A 20,393-nucleotide genomic window follows, 5' to 3' on the forward strand; every position below is an offset into this window, starting at 1 on the left:
TCCCTCCCACCCCACCCTCATATCTTTCCTAGTCCCCACACTCCTTGACCTAGGAGGTCAGAATGAGCCTCTTGTTTTTGCAAATGCATGTACAATAGAAGAACCCAAACCAGCCCTGGCAGCTAGTGATTACATTTATATTTCTTAGAAATACTTTCCAATATTCCATCTCCCACAGAACCTAGATAGATTGCATGTATTTGAGTTAAAAAGATATAATTTCATGCACATGTGTTAAGATAGGGTAGGGTGATTCAGTGAAATTTGTAAGACTTGAAATTTGACTCCATTTAATTTTTCTAATTCTACCTAATTCTCTTCCTAGTTCTCCCCTAGCTGTTCTAACTGCCCTCCATTCTCCCAGACGTACACTAAAATAATCACACCCTTTTGTCCTTTTAGTCAGTTTTTCACATTCAGATCTGTGATTTTAATAATACATCAAGAAACTGGAATTTTATTGAAAATTAGAAGTACAAAATATCTTAACATAAAAGGATATTGTGTATGTTTTTTAAATTTTAACTATGGTATGATTTTAACATAAAATTTATTACTAGGGAAAAAAGGAAATAGAGTTTGGGGGGGAAGATTAGATTTCACAGATTCCCACCAAATAGCTATTGATAACATCATTAAAATTAAACATGGATTGATTGCTCAATAGGCTAGAGAGAGTCATTTAAAAGAAAATACTTTTAAAACAAATATTTATCTAAATTACAGCTCTGATAAATGAGTAACAATTATGTAAGCACATGGCAGAATTTGACATATGTCAAGTCTGTTAAATAAATCAACCTGTTCAATGAATAAATCTTCAATGCATCAGTGCTTTTTAACACACACACACACACACACACACACACACACACACACACACACCTATAACACCCTGTTGCCCAAGTCAAACAACTGAAAAACACTGCTGCTTTCTGTTTTACTCAGAGTCTCTCTTTCCTCTTTTTCTTTTTTACACAATCTTCTGACTACCTGTAAGCTACTCAGAGAGCAAAGAGAATTAAAGGTGTGGTGGTGTCACCTGTATTTAGAAGTGAGGGGAAGAAAGATGAGAAAAGCAGTTAAGTGCTGGATTTAAAACACTCAAAGATGTACCCATGAATCCCTGACACAATCACTGTGGAGGTCCTGGTCTCACTGAAGTATTTGCTTAGGGGAGGGACTGGCTTAACCAAAGGAGCATTTGATTGCAGTTTCTCTGTTCCTAAGTCCAGTTCTAGCGAATTTTTTCATCTGTAAATCCCTTAGTAAGGGGGAGAAGAGAAGACTGCAGTTGGCCTTTGACTCTGTTATATTATATTTAAACTTATTTATATGGTAGCACAAACATGATTTAAGTGTTTCTGGTCACAGTAAACAAAAGAAGAGAAAGATCAAAGTGGGTGGTGGGTGATAGGGAAGGGGAATGACTCACTGGGAGTAGGTCATTTTGGCTTCCTTGTTTTTCCCATCATAGAGATTTCAGATTTGGATATTTTAATTTTTCTTTTATATTTTCCTTTTACTTCATCTGAAAAATTGCCTACCAGCTCCCTAATTGATAGTTTCTCAGCCAGAGCACCTTTTAAAATCCAAGGTCATAGGGTTTGGCACAAAGAACCTGTTGGGTTTTCCAGAACTGATTGAAAACAAAACAAAGAGCATTGGATAAGACTGGTTCACTTTGGGGCTACCTTTAACTCCACGCTTTTTCTGTTGTCAAGAAAATTTCTTGTTAGGCAGAGATGAACATTCCAATGTTTTGAAGTAATACTGGCCTTTTGCAGCAGTATGCACATCACAACCTGGGGAAATATGGTCTGGGTGTGGTCAGCATGAGTGTGGAGGGTTGGGGAAACTGCTTTTAGTGATGCTACAACCTTTTCTATGCTGGCCCAGGTAGGGGTGAGGACCTTCTTTGTCTCTCTTCCCTCCTATCTGTCATTACCCGCACGATTCATAGGCTTCTGCTAAGGAATGTGGTCTTTTGGGCCCCTTTCTTTAGATAAGTGCTATAATCTGGTGTTTTCCCTAGTTTTTTGCTAGTAGAAAAGAAACTGATATCTTAAAACCAACTACTATGCACACAATTATTATTTTTTCAAAAGAGAACTTGAATAGGTCATCTTATCCATCCCCAGTGAGATGATTTTGAGATAAACAATTACCTACTGTTTTCTCAAGCGCCCCCAGACCCCATTTAATAATTCTAGCTTCTCTCCCTCAGTAGCCCTTTTCAAGTGTTGTGCAATTATCCTAGCCAAAAACCTGTTCCTGATCTTTTCCCTGAGAAGATTTGGAGGCTTGAGACCAAAGTTATACCTTGAGACTGAATGCTAGAGTGGTGCTGAAAAATCCTCCATCAAGAACAAGCATAGAAATTAATCTCATCTTGGGGAAGTTAAAGCATTTCCTCTATGGGGGAACTATAAGTAAGATGACTAAATGTTATAGTTTATACCTGTTGTTCTGGCATACTTATGTCACTCTCAAAATGTCCCATTTTTGGGCAAAAAAACAAAAAACTGTGATTGTCTTAACTCTAAGCCACCTTTGAAAGAAACTGTTTCCTGATTTGGGCAGATGGTTATATTTGCAAAACTTGGTGGGAAAATGAGCTTTGGAGATCGATAGTACATTAACCTGATTCAGCCTATCCTTCTCCTAACTAATAGGTCGTTCTGGAGGAGAAAAATCTCAGAAATGATTCAGGTTTTATGCTCTACAGAATTGGATTGTTGAATCCAAAGACATCCCTCTAAAATACATGTGTGTTTGCACATACATATGCATAAAAGAGTCCTATCTGCACTCTAGCTGTTCTTACTGTTATGAAAGACTGGTAAGAGGGAGTAAGCTTAAAGTTATCAGGAAAAACTTAAGTTTAGAAAGAACGTCCTGAGCACCATAGTTGTGAGAAAAAACTAAGTTCAATATAGTATTAAGGGAAATGTGAATTCTTTTCAAAATATGTTTGAAAAGTACATGGAGAGCTCTCTGTTTGCATAGGGTCTTGCCTTCACTATGTATATAGAAATATATATATATAGATATAGATATAGATATGGTTTCCATTTGTCTTTTCTGTAATAAACAGGATGCTCTTTTAAACTGTCTCTGTATCCTAAGTATCTGTGATTGACTTTCATTGATCTAGGGCAGGAGTAAATGAAACTACCACCCTAGGCCAAATTTGGCCTTCAATAGAAAAAGACATAATGCAGGTAAGAAAACATGAAGTCACTCAGAGCTGATTTTGCAAATGTTTTCAAGTTTCTCTTTCTCTGAACTTTCTCTAATCCAATGTTAAAATCAGTCTACATTTCATGACTATACATTAATTAATACTTAGGGTTTGGGAGATTGTCCAGAACCTGGTGGAGCAGCAGGATGATGAACCTAAAAAGTGAAATTCATTAATGAAATTGTTTATTTGAATCAACACATTAATAGTTTTCTTTCTTGCCTATGCAGTAACCTAAATTCTGTGGTACTATTAAATTCTTTCTGTCCTCCTTCCCAATATTTGCCACATTATTCTAGGCACACATGTGATTTATTAACCCAGAGACCAGATCTCAGTGTCTTGCTTGAACAGAAACCCACTATCTCTTTAGTTACTAAATAACTGGAACACATTCTGAAGATATGTTGCTTTGCTGGGTAGGGAAATAGAAAAAGAGGGCTATCACTATCTAATCCAGTGGCTCCTAACCTTGGCATGAACCCTTGTGAAAATATGATGACTGACTAGGATACTCTCTTCAGAACAGTGCATATTTACATATATAACATTTGCATACATTTTCAGGAAGTACAACCATGCATTGTGAATTAAAAGCCTCTGCACTAGCCTTTCCCCAGTTGTTTCAAAATCCCTGTTGCATGGCTGTCATGGTCATAATAGCTTGAAATGGAAACTATGAAAATGACTCTCTCAAAAAAGCATGTTATTAGTATACTTATGGTCCACAGCCCTCAGCTACTCTTACAAGCATTTTCTGATTAGCCTTCACGGGAATGTTTATTATGAAAAAGAGCCACTTAGTACTCACTTGGTACTCCTGTGGACATTACTGTTCTCACCAAAAATAAGTTGGCTGTTTTCCCAAAAGTCCTTGATTTGCCAACTCTCAGATTCTTAAAAATGTTTTTTCAGCTTTTAACCTCCACAAGTTAATCATCAATATATAAAATATATTCCATAAAAGCTTATTCATACTCACCTGCCCCTACTTTTCTCTTTTTCATGTCTTGCTAGAATCTCCATTATATTTCTCTTATCCAAGGAACTGACAAAATTAGCGAACTCTACAGCACCAATTGTGAGGTATGGTAATGGGGTCATATAGGGAAGTGATATCCAGATATCTTCATGTGGACCTTTGGGACTAATGGATCTTTTGGAGTATTAGTAATACTGTAGAGAGTTAATAGATTTCATCCTGGAGTTCTAGGTATCATATGTTAAATGCAAAGCTCTGAAAGCTCTGCAAACATGAATATATGCCACAGCTATGCCTTATAGTTTGGGATGATAATAATATGTGGTGTTCCTATCTATGAATAAACATTTATTGCTTCTTAGCAGTTTGGAGTACTGCAGAGTATGAGGGTTAATAGAATCCTGTGACTGGATGGATCTTTTAATTATCATTTACAATTCCATTCAGCAACATTGAATATCTATTATGTGCTAAACATTGGGATACTGGGGGCAAAGAAAAGAATAAAGTGAATTGTCCTGTTTTATAGGGAATTAACTACATTCCTTGCTGGGACTTTTACCATCTAAATTTACTGAATTTACTCTACCATTTTTCTAATTCATTGCATTTTTTATTGTTTCTATATTCTACCCCTTGGAAAATAAATACAGATGACTGGTTTTCCTAACACAGAAGGAAATTCCTTGGCAAATAGGTATTCTCTAGTTGGATTCAGACAAGATTTCCACCCTCCTGACACATATGTTTCTGTTCTTAAGCCTTCTTTGGGTGAGCAGGCCCCAGTTAATAGAGAGTAATGTGTTTCTTTTCCCTGCAATTCTGAGGCAAGATTTTTATCACCATTATCATCGATGATGTGGAATTGCAAATAGCATTAGCTATGATATATTGATAGTTGCCTTAAGATTATAGTGCAGAGTTACTGACTTCTGACTAATGAATTGAATGTACTCTGCAAAAAGCCAGTTGTTCCACTTATACATTGCTGATGGGACTGCAAAATGGTGCAACCAATCTGAAAAATAGTTTGGAGATTCCTTAGAAAACTTGGAACAGAACCACCATTTGACCCAGCTATCCCACACCTCAGTCTATACCCAAAGGACTTAAAATCAGCATACTATAGTGTTACAGCCACATCAATATTTTTAATAGCACAATTAACAATAGATAAACTGTGGAACCAACCTAGATGCCCTTCAATAGATGAATGGATAAAGAAACTGTGGTATATATACACAATGGAATATTACTCAGCCTTCTTGAAGAATGAAATTATGGCATTTGCAGGTAAATGGATGGAGCTGGAGAATATCATGCTAAATGAAGTATGCCAATCCCCCAAAACCAAAGGCCAAATGTTTTCTCTGAAAAGTGGATGCTGATCCATAATGGGGGGCTATGGGATGAATGGAGGAACTTTGGGCTGGGCAAAGGGGAGGGAGAGGAGGGGCGGGAGCATGGGGGTAGGAAAGATGATGGAATGAGATAGACATCATTACCCTAGGTACATGTATGATTGCATGAATGTTGTGACTCTATTTTGTGTACAGAGAAGTGAAAATTTGTGTACAATGAATTGAAGAGCATTCTGCTGTCATGTATAACTGATTAGAACATATATAACATATATATGTTAAAACTAAACACATATTTATCATACAAACATATTTATATGTGAATAAAATAAAGGTCTGCCTATATATATATCATACAAATATATATATATCATACAAATATATATACCAGTTGTCCATCTGGTGGCTCTGTTGGTTTTCTACTATGTTGCTGTAACAAATAACCAAAAACTTAATGGTTTAATACATCATAAATTCATTATTCTGTGGTTCTGTATGTCAGAAATCACAAATGGAGTAGGATTCACTGGGCTAAAATTAAGATGTGCAAGGGGCTGTATCCCTTTCTGGAGGCTCTGGGAGAAGACTCAGTTCTCTTGTCTTTTATAGCTGCCTGCATTTTTTTGGTTCATAGCCACCCTCCATTTTCAAAGCCTATAAAGGAATCTTGATTCCTCACATTGCATCACTTCAATATTGTTACATTTTCTTTCTTTATTCTCACTCTTTTGCCTCCCTTTTCCACTTACAAAGCCCACTATAATTACATTATGTCTACCTGGATGTATAATCTCTCCATCTCAGGGTTAGTTGACTTGCAACCTTGATTCCTTTTGTGCCATGTAACTAACATGTTCACAGAGTTCTAGAAGTAGAATGTGGATTTTTGTGGAAGGCCATTAGTCTGCTTACCACAGTGACTTGATTTTTTCCACATTTATTTTGAAATAATTATAGATTCACAGGAAGTTGCATGGAAAGAGGTCTTACATACCATTCACCCAGTTTCCCCAATAGTTATATCTTGTGTAATTATAGTATAATATCAAAACCATTAATTTGGCATTGGAAAAATAGGTGTGTGTAGTTCCATGTCATTTTTATCACATGTATATTTGTGTAACTACCATCATAATCAAGATAAAGTACTATTCTGTTACCACAAAATATCTCTCTTGGGTAGAAGATGATCAATATACAATATATGCATGTATGGAAATGTCACTGTGAGACCTGTACTATTAATCCATGTTAATAAGAGATCTCTCTTATGTTACTCTATTATATTCCTTTTTTGTTTGATACTGGGGATGAAACTATAAGCCTCACTCACCCTCACTCCTCACTATCCCAAACCCTTACAATCACTAATCTGTTTTCCATATCTATAGTTTCAACACTTCAAAAATATTATATAAATGGAGTCGTAGAGTATGAGAAATTTTAAGGTTGGTTTTTTTTCACTTCATGTAATACCCTTGAGATCCATTCAAGTTGTTTTGTATCTAAATAATTCATTCCTTCTTGATGAGCAATATGCCGTGGTGTAACTGAATTACAGTTTGTTTAACCATTTACCTGTTGAGAAACACTTTGGGTATCTCCAGTTTTTAGCTAGAGCTTCTATGAAAATTATTGTTTTTTAAAAAAAATTTTAGTTGTTGACAGACCTTTATTGTATTCACTTATTTATATGTGGTGCCAAGAATCAAACCCAATGCCTCACACATGCAAGGCAAGTGCTCTACCACTGAGCCACAACACCAGGTCCTGTATAGGTTTTTGTGTGAACATAAGTTTTCATTTCTATGGGAAATATTCTCCAGAGTGTTATTGCTGGTTTGTATGATAAATATGTGTTTAGTTTTAAACTAAAAACTATTTTCCACAGTGTCCATATATAACTTGTTACAGTCTACTAGTATCAACATTTTATCTAAGTAAATTATAGTCCCTCACCTTTCTTAAGCCACTTTACCCTCCCCCATTTATAATATAATTATCTTAAATGTCTCCTCTTTATGTGTTTAGAACTACATAAGGACCGTGTAATGATTTTTGCTTCAACTGTCAAATAAATTGGAAAAACTTACTTATACTCTTCTGCTGTTCTTTTCTACTTCCTGACATTCCAAGATTCTTTCTTTTATATTTTGCTTTCTGTTTACAGACCTTACATTAATTCTTCTAGTGAAGGTTTTCTAGCAACAAATTCTCTTAGTTTTCCTTCATCTTAGAATTTCTTGATTTCCCCTTCACTATTGATTCCAGGTTGATAGTTCTTCTCTGAGAGTGCTTAAAAGATATGCCACTTCTTTCTAGCTTTCATGGGCTCTGATGAAGAATCTGCTGGCATTTGAATTGTTTTCCCCTTGTAGGTAATGTGTCATTTCCCTTCTGATGTTTTCATGATCTACCCCTCTTAGTTTTCAGAAATTTGCCTTGCCATATATTACTTTAGGTTCACCTACCTGCTTTTGGATAGAATTAGCTTCTTGAATCTGTAGGTTTATAGCATTTGCCACCTTGGGAAAGTTTTCAATCACTCTCTTTTCAAATACTTTTTCTGTCCCACCTTCTTCTATTATTCTAGGCCTCCTCTGATGAGAGGAAAGGTAGATCCATTTTTAACTCCTTCAGATCCCTGAGGCCCTGTTCATTTCTTCAAGTCTTTTTCCTCTGTTATTCATATTGGATAATTTTTGTACTTCTATCTTCAAGTTAACTGATTTTTTTTCCTCAGTTCTTTCCATTCTGCCATAGAGAACATTTTGTTTGGGTTTTTTGTATTTGTCATTTACAAAAATTTCCACTTAGTTTGTTTATATATGCTGTATTTCTTTGGTGATACTTTCTACTTTTCATTTGTTTCAACAGTATTTGTCATTGATTATTGAAGTATTTTTGTCATGAGAGCTTTAAAATCTTTTTTCTGGTAGTTCTAATATCTCTGTCATCTTGATTTTGGCATGCACTGTTCACCTTTATTCATTCATTTTGAGATCTTTCTGGTTCTTAGTATAATGAGTGATTTTTTAATCATTTTTATAGTATACATTTTACCATATGAGACTTCAGATCTTATTTAAAACTTCTGTTTAACTTTCTCTGACATTTATCTAGCAGGGAAAAGGAGTTGCTGTTTTAATACTGCCAAGAGGAAGTAAAAGTCCAAATTTCCTACTCAGCCTCCTTGACACCTGGAGGGTAGGGCTCCTCATTACTGCTAGATAGGGGTGGGAATTAATCCATATTTCAAGAGTGTAGTAGCCACATGTGGTTAGTGGATACTATATTGTATACCACATATGGATAACATATCTATCACTGTTCTAAAAAGGCTGGGGTTTGGGTAAAGAGCAGTAAAGGAGCATAGTCTATAGGAATCAAGATTTGTAGTTAGATGGTCTGGGGTTGTGGCTCAGCGGTAGAATGCTCACCTAGCACGTGTAGGGCCCTGGGTTCGATCATCAGCACCACATATGAATAGATGAAATAAAGGCATTTTGTCTAACTACAACTAATAAAATAAATAAATATTTTTTTAAAAAAGATTTATGGTTAGATATGGCACAAGTAAGGTAAGACAAGGACCTAGTTATTGGACCTGAGGTCCATGGGTGGGATGTGGTTCTAAAACCTGAGGTACTATGAATTCTAAAGAAATATGGGCATGGGGAATTCATTTGGTCAGTATTTATGCAGTAGAGTAGAGTTGGTATCCATAGTATTAACCAAGTTTCTTTCTCTTATCCCTTTTAAGTGAAGTGGAGTGATGTGCTGCAGATTCTAGCATCATTTCATTTGGGTAGAGGGAATATCTTTTCTATTGGGGGGCTGTTAGTTTGTTTAATGCATGGAAACAAACTCCACCTGAATGACTAACGATTGATTGAGAAAATATTAACAGAAAGGAGTTGGCTATGAAAAAAGTATTCATTTGGATTGTAGAATATAGGTTTACTTGGCATATTGATGCCTTGACATTCTAATCCTTGAGGTTTCCAGTGTGCTTAGCCAGGTAGGGGGTGTTTGTGAAAGAGCTCTGTCCTTCACAGAGCACTGTGTTGAGTTGTTAGCCCTTTTTTGTTCAAGGCCCAGAGAGTTAGTAGACCATGTTACACAGCTTCTTTGTATACTGGAATAGCCGTTGCTTTCTCAAGTCTCTTTTTGCTTAGACTAGTAAAGGTGTCTTCAATGTAGATTCAGTATTCTCAGTCTCCCTTGGGGCAGTTCAATTACATTTTCACTTACTGACTCTCTGTATTATTTGTGTGTACATCTGTATGTCTTTGATTTTATGGACTTCCTGTGTGCTGTACCTCTTGGCAAGGAAAGAGGTGTACCCAGTGTCTATTGAATATGTGTTGTATGATGGCATACATTGCCTTTTTCCATAGCAAGTCCTATATGTGCAAAGCTGTGGCCTTGGCATGTTAAGATGCTTCATAAATGACATAGCCAAATCCATTTGGCCAAATAGGTGAAAGGAAGGAGAATTGTGCTGTGCTATAGTGACTTTTCCAGATCTATGTGATTTGACTTAAAACTTAATAAAAACATGCACTCATTTGAGAAAGAAGCAGTTTGGGAGTTAGGCTATAAAAAGAAAGTCATGCTTTATAATCCAGGACCAAGGTGTTAATTGTAAAATCCTAGAGTATGGATCATCCAAGTTCTTTCTGTATGTGTATGTGTGCCTAGCCTCATGCTCCAAGATAATGAATAGGATATATTAGGAGCAATCAAAGTTCTGACTTGTTATTTTGTCTCTCACGAAGGCTCCAAATACATCACTTACTTTTTTTTCAGAGCTGGAGATTGAACCCAAGCCCTGGTGCATGCTAGGACATCACTTACTTTTGAAGACAGTGGTCATCAGTTGTGCTGAGCATCTAGTCAGGATACTGCTGTATATATTAAGGAGCAGAGCCTAGAATCAAGTTTCAAGTTTCCTTGCCCTTGATCTTACCCTTTTTCTGTAAACTATTATTTTTTGCTCCATTTTAATAACACTTTGGTAGTTTGGATTCAGCACCGGAATGAAGGAAAGACCCAATTGTTTATATAAATAAAGTGGTGATGCCATAATATTATGACACCAATGATTCTTGATTCATTAAGGTGAGGTTCCTACTAACTACCCATTAAAAGATGCTGAAAAGGAGATCAGTGGATTAATCTCTTCTCTTTGATTTTAACATCTAATGTTCTACTCTCAGATGTGACATTAATAACTTCTAGCACTGAGTACTGTTGGCTAGTAGAGGCTGAAAATGGATGCAGTTAACACCAGTAAAGGAATTCCTTTGTTTTCTGAAAATTCAGTTTATTAAACTTAAGAATCCACAGGCCTGCTTTGGACAACCAGCCTACATACTGGACAACAGACCCTCAGATTGCACTTTGAAATTAGAAGTTATTTTGGCATAATATGCACTGAAGGGAAAAGCGTACTCCTAGGTCTGCTCTGTATCTTGCCTTTTGGACTGTCCCTTTGAACTTCAGCTTTTCTCTGATCTGTGTCTGACTCAGACCCCACTCCCAGTAGCTTTCTAGGAGGCCCTGCTCCATGTTATTTACTTACAACACTGAAATTCTGAATGTACCCTGGTATATAGTAGTAGTGACCACAATGGTCACCCCAAGGAGGATACTGCAGGGAGGGGACTGTTTCCAAATTCCCAGGTAAAGTGTGTGCTCAAGCAGCTGAGACAGCCTAAGGTGAGAAAGTGAACAATGAATGTTAGGGCAGAAAGCCCTATGGAGATTCCCATCACTGAGATAGCCAACTGAGAAACAGTAGTGTATTCAGTGGTCCTGAGGGAAGTGAAAAACTATATTGATGTTTCTTCATTCAGGAGACAGAGTTATGTTAGGGGACCATAAGCATTAAGGCTGCTGATAGTACTACCTTATAATTCTATAGGCCCTCACTTCTAAAGGACTCAAATGACTCCTGTGTTTTATTTAATTTTGGCCTTACAAATATCCTCATGGATTTAGGAAAAGTAATTATTGATGACCATGTATGACAAGCTGCTTCCTTCCACCACAGGTCTCAGAGTTTTCAAACTGCAGTGGAGACTTTTTCCAGATGGGAGAATCAAGTCTCAGAGACTTTAAAGTAAGTTTCCCAAAGCCACACTGTATATTAGGGACAGAGTGTTGATTACAGGGCAGGCCTTCATTTCTTCCCATATATTCCCCTTTAGCCTCTTTGAACAGTTAGGTAAGGGGGAGTCTTGCTTCCAAACTTGTAAAACCTGCAATTATCCATTGTATTGAACTCATTGCCCTGCGTGACCACCTTCCCAGCCTACTCTCCCTCACTTATCAGCAGGGCCTTCAACCTTCCCCTTGATGTTGACCAGGATCCATATCTTGTTTGACTGCAGCTGTTTTTCTGGCATATTGTGTGGCTTTATGCAAGGTCATTGCTACCCTTAGAGAGCAAAGTCTGGAGCCAGCACTTCAGTTACATCAGCCAAGAGAGGCTGGGGCTCCTGCATGTGACATGAGATCAGAACAGAAACATTCAAAATCATCCTATTATGAGGTGCCCTCAAAAAACAAGTAGAGTCTATAGATAGAACTGAGAGAAAAGGACTGAGGAGGAAGAAGGTAGAATCAGGATATAGAGAGTTGGTAAAAAGTAAATGGATTCAATAATCAATCAATATATAACAAAGAGACCAAAATGACTGGTATTTCTGCAGAGTTGGAGGGGATGCTAGACATGGTTTTTCTGACTATGGAAGGGGTTTAGCTTGGGAGAGGGCAGTAGGGGAGGAAATTAAAGCTTTATCTTCAGCAGGTTTAGTTTTCATAGTAAGATATATAGTTTTAAAAAGGTTGTGAGCCAATACTGTGAACTAGTAAATTCAGAGAACTATATTCCCCAATATGATTCCTGGAAACCAAAAGGAATTTGGCATAAGAAGGGATGGCAGAAGATGATTTGTGGTGTGTAACAACCGCCTTGGAAGCTGAGGTGGAAAATATGTCCCTAAAGGCTAGGTAGATGGAGGAAACTCACTAGAAGTTTCTGTTCAGAAAAGATCAACAAAAGAGAGGATTTTAAAACATATGCTATGGATGGGTAAAAGCTGGAACACCCAGGAACCTCAATATTGTAAGAGAGCCATCATTAAATGTTTGGCTTATAGTCTAGAACAGGAATTTTTTTAAAGTTATTTGGGACAGAAATGTCCCAAGTCTTCTAGGGCCCCTCTCTATATCTTATCTCAGTGATCTCCTCTTTCATTTTTCTTTCTCTTGTTACTTTTTCTCTTTTCTATTCCCTAGTCATAAGATTAAATTCATTTGTCATTCATCCAAATAATCCATGAGAATGAGAGATGTAGCCCAGAGGTAGAACACTTGCCTAGCATATGCAAGGCCCCAGTTTTAAAAACTCTGAACATTTTGGGCTGGGGATGTGGCTCAAGCGGTAGCGCGCTCACCTGGCATGCGTGTGGCCCGGGTTCGATCCTCAGCACCACATACAAACAAAGATGTTGTGTCCACCGAAAACTAAAAAATAAATATTAAAAATTCTCTCTCTCTCTCTCTCTCTCTCTCTCTCTCTAAAAAGAAAATCTGAACATTTCACAAATACTGAAAACTGTAGAAAAGAAATAATCCAACCTTTTGCTTTTAAAAATATTATTTTTTGTTTTTAGTAAATAGAAAATATTGAATAATGAAAACAATACTGAGAATCAGTAATGTTACAAACATTTCTGGATCTCTACTCAGACTTGACAAACTGTTAATATTTTGAACATAAAGTTTGCATTAGATTTTTTTCCAGTGAGAGAAGTGAAATGTTACAGATCAGTTAAATTCTAACCCTTATCCCAATCTGATCCCTCTCCATCCATTTCCAGAGGCAAGCACTAAGATGAATTTGGTATCTATTATTCCATTTAATTTTTATACTTTTACACATATAGTTATACCTGTGAATAAAATATATAACTATTCTATGTGTTTTTAAAAATTTTTATGTAACTAATTTTATCCTAATGTATGTGTCATTCTGCAAACATCTTATTTGGGGGTTTATTCTAGTTTTCTTTTTACATCCCCCTTTTCCACTCTAACCATGCCCTAATGCCAATGACATGTACATTGCTTTTTCATGATTAAAATAGTATATTACCACATGATAGGAAAATAGGGAAATTCAACTAACTGATGGCTCTTGGGACCAAACAGCTCAATGTCCTACTCTAAACTCAAGGTGCCAAAGGTGGGCTGGGGTTGTGGCTCAGTGGTAGAACATTTGCCTCACGTGTTTTTGAGGCACTGGGCTTGATCCTCAGGATCACATACAAATAAATAAATTAAATAAAGGTATTGTGTCCATCTACAGCCAAAAATATTTTTTAAATGGTAAAGTTTCTATGAAGCTCAGCTGGCCCAGTGATTCTGGCTGTAAAATATTGAAGAGCGAAATTGGAAGGGTCTCAAGGGACACCTCCTTGCCAGTCTCTTACTATGTTCATAAAGGAAGAATAAACAGAAGCCCAGAGAAGGAAAATGACTTAACAGGAGCACACAACCATTTAATATTGTACTTGAGACTCTTGACTATGTCCTGTACTTGAAACATTTCCAAGGAAAAAAGAAAGAAGGAATCAAGAAAGGTCCTAAAACTATAGTATTCATTATCAAACTAATTTATTTTAATAAAGTCTGGGAAATGCATAAGTAGAAAAATGAAGAAATTAAGGGGTGTCCATTTTAAAAATATTTTTATCTTCTGATCTTTTTTTCTGACCAGTTTTGTGTTTCTGATTATACCTTATTTGCTTTTTTTCCGCTTAACATTATAATATCATAATGCACAATTTTTAAAAGGCAATTTTGTACAGTGAAATCTTGCCAGTAAATATTTTTTAAGGTCCATGTTTATTATTTAGTCATTAAAATGGTGTAGTGAGGGCTGGGGTTGTGGCTCAGTGGCCGAGTGCTTGCCTAGCATGTATGAGGCACTGGATTCGATCCTCAGCACCACATATAAATAAATAAAAAATAAAGGTACATCAACAACTAAAAATTATTTTTTTAAAAAAATGGTGTAGTGAGGGACTTCTATAGAGAAGGAAACAAAGACCTGTAGTATATTCCCCAGAAAGTTTGTTCCTATTCTTTGGCCAGACCTTGTTCTTTTAAAACAATCCAACACCACCTAGGTAGACATTTTCAGGATTCTTGTTCCTGAAGAATTCATTCAAAATTGTTAGAGTGCCCTCGAAAATGCTTGTTGTCTGACCAAGGGATGACCTGGTAGACCTTTCCACCTTCAAGGCAAGGGTATGGGACACCTTGGGGCCCAACTGGAGCCACTTCCAGAGATGCCTGGCTCAGAGAAACTGACCCTGAGAAAAAGATGTTGTATTTGGAGTAGGGTAGGTGAGGTGCTAAAGTTTTCCAGAGTCGCAGTACAAAAAGGATGACAATCATTAAAACTTTATTAATGTGTACAAAGAGAGGAGGCATCAACCTCAACAAAACCATGCCACTTGTATCGCCCCACACACAATTAAAATTGTTGTGCACAATTTTGGTTGCATTATTTAATTGTAATACATGCATAACTGCATTCAAATGTTGTCTTGCTGGGAGAAAAGGAGGTGATGGCTTTTTATTCTAGACAGTACAATGTGTTTGAAACAATGAAAAGATTAAGGTACTTGCTCAAGATCACACAGCAAAAATGTAGGATTCTGAAATTAAAAATAAATAAATAAATTAAATAAACAAAGCACCATTATTCTTGGTCTTGAGTCTTGGAAATCTGGACCTTAGCCTGCTGAATCTCACCTGTGCTTCTGCTTTAATCCGTTTAATTTGTTGCTAGCCTGCTTGCTGCCTTTGATCCTCTTTGTATCAGCCAAGTGTCAATTTACAGTAGTTGTTCCAAAATACTTGACAGTTTCAGTCTTTCAGTTCCAAGTCCTATTCTTTTGCACAGGGCTGGAAAACCATGAGAGTCATGCTAGGAGGGAGCTGCATTTCAGCTCTAAACTCTCTTAGGGCTAGGGGTGTGTGTGTGTGTGTCACACCCAAGTCACTGGAGACTACAGAATTGGGAATGTTCATATTTCAAACTGAAATAAACAAATTCCCCTAGAAAAAAAGTCCCTTGCCCCTGTCAAAAGATTTTTTGTTTAAATGTACCTATTTCTGCAGTTCATTGGGGGTTGTAAATAGGCAGTGCAAAGCTCAGCAAACATGCCTTTTGCTGGGACATACAGTGCTCTTACTTCTAGGTCATATAAGCCAATGTTGGAACAGGTCCTAGCTGTGTTTACCCCTGATTCAAGTTTCAATTCAAAGGAGCTTTTCTCCACACCCCTTTCCCTTCCCCCTAGCAAAGGCAGCCAAGCTAAAGCTGCCTTTGACGACGAGTGGCTTTAGGTGCTGCAGTATCATTTCTCCTTAAAACTGGGCAGACAACTTCTCAGTGGAAGCTGAATCTACCACACCTATCTAAGGGTTTGGGAAATGTAAAGTGGCACTGTATCTAACCTCTGAAGAACTTGCCGGCATGCTGACCAGGTTGACTATGGAAACTTCCATTTTTGCCTATTCAAAGGCACCCAGCTAAACTTAACAGGCCTGAATGCCAGTGTGGAGAGTATAGAAGATGTTCTACAATAAGCTCACAACTGTCCTCAAAACCAAGGAGAGTGGCAAGCCTAGAAGTCCATTATTGGTCTGTTACAGTGTCTCAGGTAAGTGAAGATTGCAATCCTCCCTGGAAAAGAAAAGAGGGACAAGTTGGTATGGGGGTCTAGAAAAGTTCCAAGGGACCTCAGTCATAGATCAGTTAATTCAGTGTTTTTCAATCTTTCCATATCCTCCCAAACCCTTCAGTTACCTTTTTCATAAGGCCTGGTGTTTTGAAAAGTTTTTTTCCCTCCTGAAAAGAGACTGAATTTATTATAATAACTTCTCTGTGTTAATATACACATACATACACACATGCATCATTGCTGATTGGCACAGATAACCAAAGTTATTGATCTTTATTGCTCTAATTCCAGGGAAAAAAGCAAAGGAACCTGACATTTAGTTAATGTGAGGCAACTATATGATACAGTGCTTTGTTTTCCACTTAATTTTGAAATACTGAAAGTGACTCAAAGTTCTCCACTATCTTTTCCATTAAGAAGATCGGGGACCTCAGGTTGGAAACTGCTGATCTAGTTAACTTCTCTTCCCTATTTTTGAGTAAGGAATGAAAGCTTTTGACCAAATAAAAAGTATTTGAGCTGAGATTAAAACTCACCCCAACAGGGGCCAGTTTGCATCCTTTTACTTGGCTTTTGTGATAACACCCTCTGGCCTGTAACTTTGACTCATCCATGATCAAATTTCAAAAATGTCCTGAAGAGGACTTTTGGTTATAGTTTTTAATATACATTAAAGGTGCACATGGTGGTTTGGAACTGCCTTGAAATTTGAGACAAACTCTCAATTTCTGGGAGGGGTATTAAAGGAGTTGTCTCAATTTATCAGAAGCTCAGTCATTCCCAGATAAAATATACTTAGTACTAAGTGTGAGATACTGTAGTTGGGAGGAGGGAAAGGGCAGAAGTAACAGTGGAGGAGTGGGTTAGTAAATTAACCCCATTTCAGGGAAGTTATGTTTTATTAGAGATATATATGCATAGAACTATTTCTAAGGCAAGGTATCAGATAGTGTACATCTTTGGGAGTTGTAAATTGCATTTGTAACACTTTTTTTCCACAGAATATTCTGAGACTGAAATATATATAATGGGACCAGGTAAAGCAGCAACTGCATTATTTCTGTTAGAAGACAAGTGATGTAAGTTGTGTCTCAGTAGTACTTTGTGCAAAAAATTACTGATGCTACCAGTAATTGAGAAGTGCCACCAGACTAGAAAATTGCAGGTTTTATCTATTAAACCTCACACTGATATCCTAGAAACAACCTGGGAGATCTCCTAAACTATCTATATCTGACACATTAATTACTTTTGCAAGATTACCTTGCCTAGCTATATCCATGGACAGACAAGTACCTCCAAAGGTAATCCTTGCCAAAAAAAAGCCTATGCTTTTTGTTTTCTTTTACTTTTTTTAACTGTGGTAAAATACAGATAATATAAAATTTGCCATTTTTAAGTGTGCAGTTCAATGGAATTAAGGACATTCACATTGTGTGCAACTATCACCACCATTCATCTCTAGAACTCTTTTTATCTTGCTGTACTGAAACTTTGTCCCATTAAACAACTCCTCAGTTCTCCCTCTCTGGATATCAACATTGCAAATTTATATCTCTATGAAATTGATGACTCTAGGTCCATCATATAAGTGAAATCATACAGTATTTGTCTTTTTATAACTGGATTATTTTACTTAGCATAATGTCTTCCAGATTCATACATTTGTAGCATGTATCAGAATTTTCTTCCTCTTTAAAGGTGAATAATATTCAGTTGTGTCTATATGTCACATTCTCTTTATCTGTTCATCTGTGGGTGGACAGTTGGATTGTTTCCACCTTTTGACTATTGTTAATAATGTTACTATGAACATGGGTGTACAAAAAATTCTTCAAGACTTTATTTCATTTTTTTTTGGTTTAGACCCTAAAATAAGATTTCTGAGTCATACTGATTCAATTTTTAATTTGGAGCCTCCATCTTGTTTTCTGTAGTGTCTATGCCATTTTACAATTCCATCAACAGGACCCAAGAATACCACATATTTTTCACATCCTGGCCAACACCTATAATTTTCTGGGGTTTTGTTTTGTTTTTTAATATTTCATTGTGGTTTTGAATTGCATATGTTTTTTTAGTTGTAGATGGACACAATATCTTTATTTATTTTTATGTGGTCCTGAGGATTGAACCCAGTGCCTCAATGTGCAAGACAAGTGCTCTACCACTGAGCGACAGCCCCAGCCCAGTTGTTGCTGTTTTTATAATAACTCTCCTAATAGATGTGAACTGATATTTAATTATGGTTATGATTTGCATTTCTGAAATGATTAGTAACATTGAGCATCTTTTCACATGCTTATCATTGGATACTGGTATATCTTCTTCAGAGAATTATCTCTTCAGGTCCTTTGCCATTTTTGAAATCGCGTTGCTTTCTTTTTTGTTATGAGGTTGTAGGAGTACTTTATATATTCTGGATATTAATACTTTATCAGATATATGATTTACAGATATTTTATTTCATTCTGCAATTTTCCTTCTCACTGTGTTCATGGTGTCCTTTTGTGCCCAGAAATGTTTGATTCTGATATACTCCAGTTTGTCTATTTTCTCTTTTGTTGCCCATGGTTGTAGTATCATATCCAAGAAATCATTGTCAATCCAATGTCATGAAACTTTCCCTTTATGTTTTCTTATAAGAATTTTACAGTTTTTTGCCCTCATGTTTAGGTCTTTGACTGGTTTTGAGTTTATTTTTGTATATAGTTTACAGTAAGGGCCCAACTTCATTCTTTTGCATGTGGATATCTGGTTTCCCCAACTCTGTGTGTCGAAAAGACCATCCTTTTCATCATCCAGTAGTCTTCATACCCTTGTTGAAAATCATTTGACCAGATATGAGGATTTTTTAATGGGCTCTTTATTACATTGGTCAATGTGTATGTATTTATGCCAGTACCACACTATTTGGATTACTGTAGCTTTATAGTAAGTTTTAAAGTCAGAAAGTGTGAGATCTCCAACTCTTTTCTGCTTTATCAAAATTGTTTTCACTATTCAGGGTCCCTTGAGATTCCATATGAATTTTAAAATGGATTTTTTTTATTTTCTGCATTTCTGTTATTGGATTTTTTTTCATTTTAATTTTTTCAGTTTTTGTTTTTATTTGTTTGTTTTGAAAATATCTTTATTTTGCTGATTTATTTTTATGTGGTGCTGAGGATTGAACCCAGTGCCTCACATGTGCAAGTCAAGTGCTCTGCCACTGAGCCACAACCCCAGCCCCAATGTTTTTATTTTTGACAAATAACAATCATATATTTATGAGATACACAATGTTATGTTTGAATATATGTATACACTATATAATGATTATGTAAAGCTAATTAACATATCCATCACCTCATATACTTATCAGTTTCTGTATTGAGAACATTTAAAATCTATTCTTTTGTAATTTAAAAATATATTATGCATCATCATTATTAACTATTATCACCATGCTTTGCAATAGTTCTTGAAAATTTATTCCTCCTTTCAAACTGAAACATTTTATCTTTTGGTCAAAATCTCTTCTCCCCCACCTCCCCTGACCTCTAGTAATCACCATTCTATTCTCTACTTCTATAAGTTCTACTTTTAAGATTCCACATATAAGTGAAATTGTGCAGTATTTGTCTTTCTGTGCCTGCCTTATTTCACTTAGCATCACCTCCTCCAGGTTCACCTGCATTGCTGCAAATAACAGTTTCCTTTTTAAAGGCTGAATGGGATTCCATTCACATTGTACTACATTATCATTATGCATTCATCTTTTGTTGGATACTTAGGTTGATTTCATATCTTGGCTATTGTGAATAATGCAACAAACATGGAAGTACAGACATCTCTTTGATGGATTTATTTTAATTCTTTTGGGTATATACCCAGAAATGGGATTGCTGGATTACATGGTAATTCTATTTTTAGTTTTTTGAAGAACATCCGTACTGTTCTCCTTAATGGCTGTACTAATTGACATTTCCAAAAATAATACCCAAGGGTTACCTTTTCTCCACATCCTCACCAACACTTGTTTTCTATTGTATTTT

Source organism: Marmota marmota, unplaced genomic scaffold, assembly GCF_001458135.2.
Source record: "Marmota marmota marmota unplaced genomic scaffold, marMar, whole genome shotgun sequence".
Lineage (NCBI taxonomy): Eukaryota > Metazoa > Chordata > Mammalia > Rodentia > Sciuridae > Marmota > Marmota marmota.